Source organism: Macaca mulatta, chromosome 7 (assembly GCF_049350105.2).
Source record: "Macaca mulatta isolate MMU2019108-1 chromosome 7, T2T-MMU8v2.0, whole genome shotgun sequence".
Lineage (NCBI taxonomy): Eukaryota > Metazoa > Chordata > Mammalia > Primates > Cercopithecidae > Macaca > Macaca mulatta.
Window position 1 is genome coordinate 27,121,887 of NC_133412.1, and position 9,703 is coordinate 27,131,589.

Here is a 9,703-nt window from a genome sequence, read left to right on the forward strand (position 1 = left end):
AGTGCCGGGATTACAGATGTGAGCCACTACACCAGGTCAAATTTTTATTTTTAATCCATAGACACAAATTTCCAGAATGAAAGAGTCTATCGTGTTACCTACAATTTTGGATGAAAATGGGTAAAACAATCCATGAAGGAACATAGTGAAATTTTCAATGCTTAAATTTCAAAAATAAATTAAACAAATGGACAATAGCAACAACCAAAACAGGCAACAGCCAAAGATTGTGAATAAGAAAGGCACGAAACTTTAAAAGCCAGAAAACAGTGAAGCAATGCGTTAGAAATTCTGAGGGAAGGTTATCTTCTATTCATGACTGTGCCATTAAGCTTGAAGTAGATACTATAGAATAAACGTATTTTAGCCACGTAATACTGGAGAATATTCTTCATCACAATAAGGGGTTATACCAAGAGAGAGGAAGATGTGAGAATGGCCCCAGCACAGGAAATCCTGGAGAAAATACCCGGAGACATAGAAAATGCCTATTCATGGGAAATGCCTAAAGAAAACCAGTCAAGAGTTTTCCTGTGGCTGCTTGGTAACAATGGGGAAGATAATGGCTGCCAGAGCAACGTCTGGCAGGCGCTGGGCTAGAGGTGGGTCTCAACCAGCCCATTGGAGGCCGCTTGAGAGCTGCGGCCAGGGGGCTGCGGAGCAGCCTCGGCGGCGGCAGCCGAACCAAAAGTTGGACGCTGATCCTAAAACCTAGTAATTTTCCACTTGTTCATCAATATGGAAAACTCAGATTCTAACGACAAAGGAAGTGGTGATCAGTCTGCAGCACAGCGCAGAATTCAGATGGACCGATTGGATCGGGAAGAAGCTTTCTACCAATTTGTAAATAACCTGAGTGAAGAAGATTATAGGCTTAGGAGAGAGAACAGTTTGCTAGGCACCCCAGGTGAAAGTACTGAGGAACAGTTGCTGAGAAGACTACAGCAAATTAAAGAAAGCCCACCACCGCAAAACTCAGGTGAGAATAGAGGAGGAGACTCTTCAGATGATGTGTCTAATGGTGACTCTACAACAGACTGGCTTAACTCTGTCAGACAAACGGAAAATACAACAAGAAGTGGAAAAAGAGGAAACCAATCTTGGAGAGCAGTGAGCCGGACTAATCCAAACAGTGGTGATTGCAGATTCAGTTTAGAGATAAATGTTAACAGTAATAATGGGGGCCAAATTTCAGAGAATGAAAATGAGCCATCTGCAAGACGTTCTAGTGGAGAAAATGTGGAAAACAACAGCCAAAGGCAAGTGGAAAACCCACGACCTGAATAGTATCTGCAAGGCCATCTAGATCAGAACGAAATTCAGCTGAAGCATTAACAGAAGTTCCACTTACCAGAGGTCAGAGGAGGGCAGGAAGCAGGAGGCTAGACTATCGGAGAACCAGAGCAAGAGCTGAGAGAAGGAGGTCACCTCTGCATCCAATGAGTGAAATTCCACGAAGATCTCATCATCATATCTCATCTCAGATTTTTGAACATCTTTGGTAAATGAGACGGAGGGAAGTTCTAGAACCCGGCCCCGTGTGACATTGAGAGAGCAAATATCTGGGCCTGAGTTGCTAAGTAGAGGTATTTTTGCAGCTTCTGGAACAAGAAATGCCTCTCAAGGAGCAGGTTCTTCAGACACAGCTGCCAATGGTGAATCTACAGGATCAGGATAGAGACCAACCGTAGTCCTTGATCTTCAAGTAAGAAGAGTTCGTCCTGGAGAATATCAGCAGAGAGAGAGAATAGTCAGCGAAACGTGGTCTAGGTCTCAGACGCCAAACAATACTGTCACCTACGAAAGTGAACGAGGAGGTTTTAGGTGTACATTTTCACGTTCTGAGCAGGGAGGTGTGTGAGAACCTATGTCAGTACCATCAGAATTCCCTGTCGTAGAATCTTAAATACTGGTCTAAGTGAGACTACATCTGTTGTAATTCAGACCATGTTAAGGCAGATAATAACAGGTTTTGGTTAAGCTATTTTATGTACAGTGATAGCGACTCAGAGCCTACTGGCTCAGTCCCAAATCAAAATATGGAAAGGGCAGAGTCACGGAGTGGAAGCGGGGTTCTGGTGGTGGTAGTAGTTCTGGTTCCAGTTCGAGTTCCAGCTCAAGTTCCAGCTCAAGTTCCAGTTTGCCCTAGTTCCAGTTCTGGTGGTGAAAGTTCAGAAACTAGCTCAGATTTATTTGAAGGCAGTAATGAAGGAAGCTCATCATCGGGCTCATCAGGTGCCAGGAGGGAGGGTCGACATAGGACCCCAGTCATATTTGATGAAAGTGGCTCTTTGCCCTTCCTTAGCCTGGCTCAGTTTTTCCTCTTAAATGAGGATGATGATGACCAACCTAGAGGACTCATCAAAGAACAGATTGACAACGTGGCAATGACAAGTTTTGGTGAAAGTGATGCATTAAAAACCTGTAGTGTTTGCATTACAGAATATAGAGAAGGCAACAAACTCCATAAACTACCTTGTTCCCATGAGTACCATGTCCACTGCATCAGTCGCTGGTTATCTGAGAATTCTACCTGTCCTATTGTCGCAGAGCAGTCTTAGCTTCTGGTAACAGAGGAAGTGTTGTGTAATTAAGATCTGAACTCTCAGCTATGTAGCTGATATAGTGATGGGCAAACAGGAATCACTTGCTTTTATGTCCACTTTTTGAGTGGTACTTAAATGTAAAGTAACAACCTGAATTAAGTCATTGCTTTCTGAAGGAATCATCGTCCTTTCTCCAGTTTTTGTTCCAGAATAAAAGGAAATATTTTAAAAGCCACATTTTATGACATAAAAATCTGATTTCTATCACAATTAAATTGGTAGCATCACTGTTACTGATAATTTATCATATACACTTGTCAGTTTTTCCTTTGTTATCTTAAAAGATCTGCCTTAGCAATGGCTCCGTTTCATGTTGATCTTGAAATTTTTCCACGCCATAAGAGAGAGGGGGGAAGGAAATTACCAGTTTAGACTAAGTTACAGTATGTGTTTCTTAAGTGATTAAAGCTATACCATTCCCAGTTATTAGTTGACACAAATTAAGCCACATTCTGAACATTGTTTGTTTGCCTTCCAGAGTTGGTGATACTGGACATGTCAGTGTAAATAACACTTAGTGTATCTTCTAAGTGTGTAACTGTCTCCTAAGTCCATCACTGTGGTACACTGTAGAGTGAGCTTATAGTTTGAGATATTTATCTTGTGGAAATATTAAAAAGCCTATGCTTGTGTAAGTGAAAAAAAATCACATTCATTTGTTTAAAAATGTAAAGCTATTTTGTAGAGGCTCAGTACTTTTCCAATGCACTGTTGTATGAATGCATTAAAAATTGTAAAGTACCATGCTTAGAACTGAGAAAACTGCTTTTGGTGAGCCACCATAGTAACAAACACACCAAAAAGTACAGAGCTGCTTTTGTAAATATATAGATGTCAAGAGCAGAACATATCTATAATATTTAATATATGTGAACAACTACTGTGACATGCAAAGGAAAGGACAGTGCAGAATCAAACTGTGTTGAAGACCAGTGGAAACTGTATAATTTAACTTGGATTTAGGCAGGAAGTGAAAGATGGGAGGAGTAAAGAAAACTGCTCTGAAGAATTTAAAGTTTTCCTAAAGACAGTAATAATGCAGACACAAACTGCTTTCATATGGTGAGCGCAGCCACAGCAGCAGCTTGATCTGCTATTCTACCTGAGTAGATGAAGCAGAAGATCGACAAGTTTGGCAGAATTTTGGTTTAAAAAAAGCAAACCCCTACCACTTAGCACAAGTTAAATTGGTGTTTTTACAAGTGTGCTCCTCAAAAATGGAAAGATGGAGGAAATAGACTATAAAACCACTTTCAGCATATGAAATGCAATTGGTACACGTGTGTGTTAATAGGAAAGTCTTGAATTTGTGTTGTTTTTGAGATTTGGCATTTAAGGTACCAGTGCACACGTCTTAATATTTCGTTACTATCTCTAACACAGACCTAACATCTCAAATTTAAAGACCAGTTGAAGATTAAGGGATTTTTATCTTTTGTTGAAAGTGAGTCATGTTGGGTTATTTGAAATTCACATTTTAATTGTGCTGCCCATATGTGAAAATGAGACTGCTGCCTTGCTATCTATGGACATGCACTTTATGTTAGTTTCGTAGTAGTAAGAGTAACTTCATGATAACCCCAGTCCATCTTGCCTAATTTCTTTTTTGAGGCTAGTTGGGGTTAGGATTAGAATGACTATGGAGCAGATATTTATTCTTCTGGGAAAAGCTTTAACAGGCCAAAACAGGGATTGAACTTGTCCCTGGTCTTTATAAAAGCAAGCTAGCTACCCAGACATAGTCAAACACTCTACAAAATAAACAAGTCTGCTTCAGGAATTGTCTGGCTACCTTCCCTGTTATCAACTTAGCTGTAAAGATTATTTCAAAGCTCACTCTTTCATGATTTCTCCTGGCTTTCAATGGTGACTAAGTATCAAAGAAATTAACTTGTAAATATGGTAGTTGTTTACTAAGGATATGTATTGCTCTTGCGAGGAAATAATGTCCAAACAAAGCTTCACTTATTTTTTTTTTTAAATATAAGCAGATTTCACTGTTATGGCACTTATGTAACACATTTTATCCTTTTTTTTTTTTTTTTTTAAAGAAAACCAGTCAAGATTAGAACAAAAGAACTTCTGGATGGAGACCTGCGTAAACAAACAAACAAACTGATGCATCTGGCTATGTGAAAAATGGAATGAAAATGAAGTGTTTTTTTTCATATCTATCATTATATTTGGAGAAAATTGTGCATCTATTTTATACTGGTACATAGTAAGCTAAGCAGATAAAAGAATGAAGTAATAATAAAGAAAAACAAAATTTGTATAAAAAGAAACTATTTTAGTACTCTACCTGCCTAATAGTGAGGAACATTTACATAGACATTATAATACAAATGTAAAATATTTATTTAACAAACATAGTGATATTAAATTGATAATATCAATTATTACATGATAAATTATAATAAAAGGGTGCAAGGTATGGAAGAGAAGTAGGGAGAACAGAAAAATTCTCATCTGCAATAACATGAAGGCAAGACATTATATCTAAAATAGGTACATATAAAGATGAGTATAGACATAGTAGTTACAAATATGAAGATAGATTTCAGAAGAGAAAGCTAAGAAACAGTACTGGGACATGAGTAAGGGTATAGCTTGGGACTACATTTTTCCTTGATAAGCCTCATAGTACTACTTAACCTTTTAAACTATGCATTTATTGTTTTTATAAAAATAAAAATAAATCTTAGATAGACTAAAATTATCACTAATCTCCACTACTGTAATGTCAATAGGAAACTTCCTAATGTACCTTCTTTGTTGGATCACAATACCTACTAATAATTCTTTCATGACTTATAAGATACAGATCCCTAGTGTCTTAGACACTTGTATCAGTTAGCTATTGCTAGGTAACAAACTTCACCCAAAATTTAGTGGCATAAAGCAATGAGCATCTATTATTGCTCACAAGTCGATGGGTCAGCTGGATACTTTTCATTTCCTTAGGGCTCACTCATCTATCTGATATCAGTTGTGGGTCAGTGAGGCATCTCTGCTGCTGTCGGCAAGGTTCTCTCACATGTTTGGAGACTGCTGGTTCTTTGGTGCTCTAGGATGGAATTGGCTAGAACCACCATGTGGCTCTCTGCCATATGGTCTCTTATCCTCCAACATGTTGGCTGGACTTGTTCACCTGGCAGCTTTCCATATAGTGAAAAAGGGTTCAAAGACTCTCAAGTCTAGGCTGAAGACTGGCAGTTCATTACTTCTGCCTCATTCTGTCAGTCGGTGCAATTAGTAGGCAAACCCGGATTTGAGGAGTAAGGGAATACATTCCATCTGTTCGTGAGAGGAGCTGTAGTCATGTCAAAATGGGTATGGATGTGGGAAAGGAAAGAGTATTGTGACCATTTTTGCACTTAGTCTCCTTTACCACTCAAAGAAAGTCCCACTTCCCTTCCTCCATGGGTTTTCCCAAGTTTATATACATACATGCCTCTATGTCCTTGCTTTAACCAAAAGGCTTTTCCTACCTTCTACATGACATTCAAAACTCCTTCCATCCATTCAGACTATACATCAAGTTTCTTTTCTCCTTTTAAGCCTTTCCTGGCCTTTCTAAGCCTTTTGTGATCTCCTATATTGTCAGTCTCATTCACTTGCCATTTGATAATTTATTGCTACCGTGGAGACATCTTAGCCTTGAACTAGGCCATACCTTCCTTAATGATAGGAATTGTGTCTTATGATGTTTTGAAAAATACTACCATATGCCCATAAGACTGTCCATAAAGAAGGAATGAATGAGTGGACAAACAGACTACCTCCTCTAATTTGGGACAAACTGTCTGCCTATATAAAACTGGAAGAGCAGAGAATTGGAGGCTATAAAGAGATAATGTAAGGGAGTTTTGGGGGAGATGAAACTGATCTGTATCCTGATTATGGTCATGGTAACACAAATCTACATGTTAAGATTCATAGAACTGTATACCAAAGGAAAAAGAAAAGTAAATTTTACTCTATGATGATGAAAAAAAAGCCTCTTTTTTTTTTTTAAATTTATTTATTATTATTATACTTTAAGTTGTAGTGTACATGTGCATAACGTGCAGGTTTGTTACATATGTATACTTGTGCCATGTTGGTGTGCTGCACCCATCAACTCATCATTTACATCAGGTATAACTCCCAGTGCAATCCCTCCCCCCTCCCCCCCCCGCATGATAGGCCCCTGTGTGTGATGTTCCCCTTCCTGAGTCCAAGTGATCTCATTGTTCAGTTCCCACCTATGAGTGAGAACATGCAGTGTTTGGTTTTCTGTTCTTGTGATAGTTTGCTAAGAATGATGGTTTCCAGCTGCATCCATGTCCCTACAAAGGACGCAAACTCATCCTTTTTGATGGCTGCATAGTATTCCATGGTGTATATGTGCCACATTTTCTTAATCCAATCTGTCACTGATGGACATTTGGGTTGATTCCAAGTCTTTGCTATTGTGAATAGTGCTGCAATAAACATACGTGTGCATGTGTCTTTATAGCAGCATAATTTATAATCCTTTGGGTATATACCCAGTAATGGGATGGCTGGGTCAAATGGTACATCTAGTTCTAGATCCTTGAGGAATCGCCATACTGTTTTCCATAATGGTTGAACTAGTTTACAATCCCACCAACAGTGTAAAAGTGTTCCTATTTCTCCACATCCTCTCCAGCACCTGTTGTTTCCTGACTTTTTAATGATCGCCATTCTAACTGGTGTGAGATGGTATCTCATTGTGGTTTTGATTTGCATTTCTCTGATGGCCAGTGATGATGAGCATTTTTTCATGTGTCTGTTGGCTGTATGAATGTCTTCTTTTGAGAAATGTCTGTTCATATCCTTTGCCCACTTTTTGATGGGGTTGTTTGTTTTTTTCTTGTAAATTTGTTTGAGTTCTTTGTAGGTTCTGGATATTAGCCCTTTGTCAGATGAGTAGATTGCAAAAATTTTCTCCCATTCTGTAGGTTGCCTGTTCACTCTGATGGTAGTTTCTTTTGCTGTGCAGAAGCTCTTTAGTTTAATGAGATCCCATTTGTCACTTTTGGCTTTTGCTGCCATTGCTTTTGGTGTTTTAGACATGAAGTCTTTGCCCATGCCTATGTCCTGAATGGTACTACCTAGGTTTTCCTCTAGGATTTTTATGGTATTAGGTCTAACATTTAAGTCTCTAATCCATCTTGAATTAATTTTCGTATAAGGAGTAAGGAAAGGATCCGGTTTCAGCTTTCTACTTATTTATGGCTAGCCAATTTTCCCAGCACCATTTATTAAATAGGGAATCCTTTCCCCATTTCTTGTTTCTCTCAGGTTTGTCAAAGATCAGCTGGCTGTAGATGTGTGGTATTATTTCTGAGGACTCTGTTCTGTTCCATTGGTCTATATCTCTGTTTTGGTACCAGTACCATGCTGTTTTGGTTACTGTAGCCTTGTAGTATAGTTTGAAGTCAGGTAGCGTGATGCCTCCAGCTTTGTTCTTTTGACTTAGGATTGTCTTGGAGATGCGGGCTCTTTTTTGGTTCCACATGAACTTTAAAGCAGTTTTTTCCAATTCTGTGAAGAAACTCATTGGTAGCTTGATGGGGATGGCATTGAATCTATAAATTACTTTGGGCAGTATGGCCATTTTCACGATATTGATTCTTCCTATCCATGAGCATGGTATGTTCTTCCATTTGTTTGTGTCCTCTTTTATTTCACTGAGCAGTGGTTTGTAGTTCTCCTTGAAGAGGTCCTTTACATCCCTTGTAAGTTGGATTCCTAGGTATTTTATTCTCTTTGAAGCAATTGTGAATGGAAGTTCATTCCTGATTTGGCTCTCTGTTTGTCTGTTACTGATGTATAAGAATGCTTGTGATTTTTGCACATTAATTTTGTATCCTGAGACTTTGCTGAAGTTGCTTATCAGCTTAAGGAGATTTTGGGCTGAGACAATGGGGTTTTCTAAATATACAATCATGTCATCTGCAAACAGGGACAGTTTGACTTCTTCTTTTCCTAACTGAATACCCTTGATTTCTTTCTCTTGCCTAATTGCCCTAGCCAGAACTTCCAGCACTATGTTGAATAGGAGTGGTGAGAGAGGGCATCCCTGTCTTGTACCAGTTTTCAAAGGGAATTTTTCCAGTTTTTGCCCGTTCAGTATGATATTGGCTGTGGGTTTGTCATAAATAGCTGTTATTATTTTGAGGTATGTTCCATCAATACCGAATTTATTGAGCGTTTTTAGCATGAAGGGCTCTTGAATTTTGTCAAAGGCCTTTTCTGCATCTATTGAGATAATCATGTGGTTCTTGTCTTTGGTTCTGTTTATATGCTGGATTATGTTTATTGATTTGCGAATGTTGAACCAGCCTTGCATCCCAGGGATGAAGCCCACTTGATCATGGTGGATAAGCTTTTTGATGTGTTGCTGAATCCGGTTTGCCAGTATTTTATTGAGAATTTTTGCATCGATGTTCATCAGGGATATTGGTCTAAAATTCTCTTTTTTTCTTGTGTCTCTACCAGGCTTTGGTATCAGGATGATGTTGGCCTCATAAAATGAGTTAGGGAGGATTCCCTCTTTTTCTATTGATTGGAATAGTTTCAGAAGGAATGGTACCAACTCCTCCTTGTACCTCTGGTAGAATTCAGCTGTGAATCCATCTGGTCCTGGACTTTTTTTGGTTGGTAGGCTATTAATTATTGCCTCAATTTCAGAGCCTGCTATTGGTCTATTCAGGGATTCAACTTCTTCCTGGTTTAGTCTTGGAAGAGTGTAAGTGTCCAGGAAATTAACCATTTCTTCTAGATTTTCCAGTTTATTTGCGTAGAGGTGTTTATAGTATTCTCTGATGGTAGTTTGTATTTCTGTGGGGTCGGTGGTGATATCCTCTTTATCATTTTTAATTGCGTCGATTTGATTCTTCTCTCTTTTCTTCTTTATTAGTCTTGCTAGTGGTCTGTCAATTTTGTTGATCTTTTCAAAAAACCAACTCCTGGATTCATTGATTTTTTGGAGAGTTTTTTGTGTCTCTATCTCCTTCAGTTCTGCTCTGATCTTAGTTATTTCTAGCCTTCTGCTAGCTTTTGAATGTGTTTGCTCTTGCTTCTCT

At 38.7% G+C, this 9,703-nt stretch overlaps 1 pseudogene; it reads left to right on the forward strand.

Moving 5' to 3' along the window:
• Positions 1-536: 536 nt before the first annotated feature.
• On the forward strand, positions 537-2,779 carry LOC715143 (E3 ubiquitin-protein ligase RLIM pseudogene; annotated as a pseudogene).
• Positions 2,780-9,703: the final 6,924 nt, after the last annotated feature.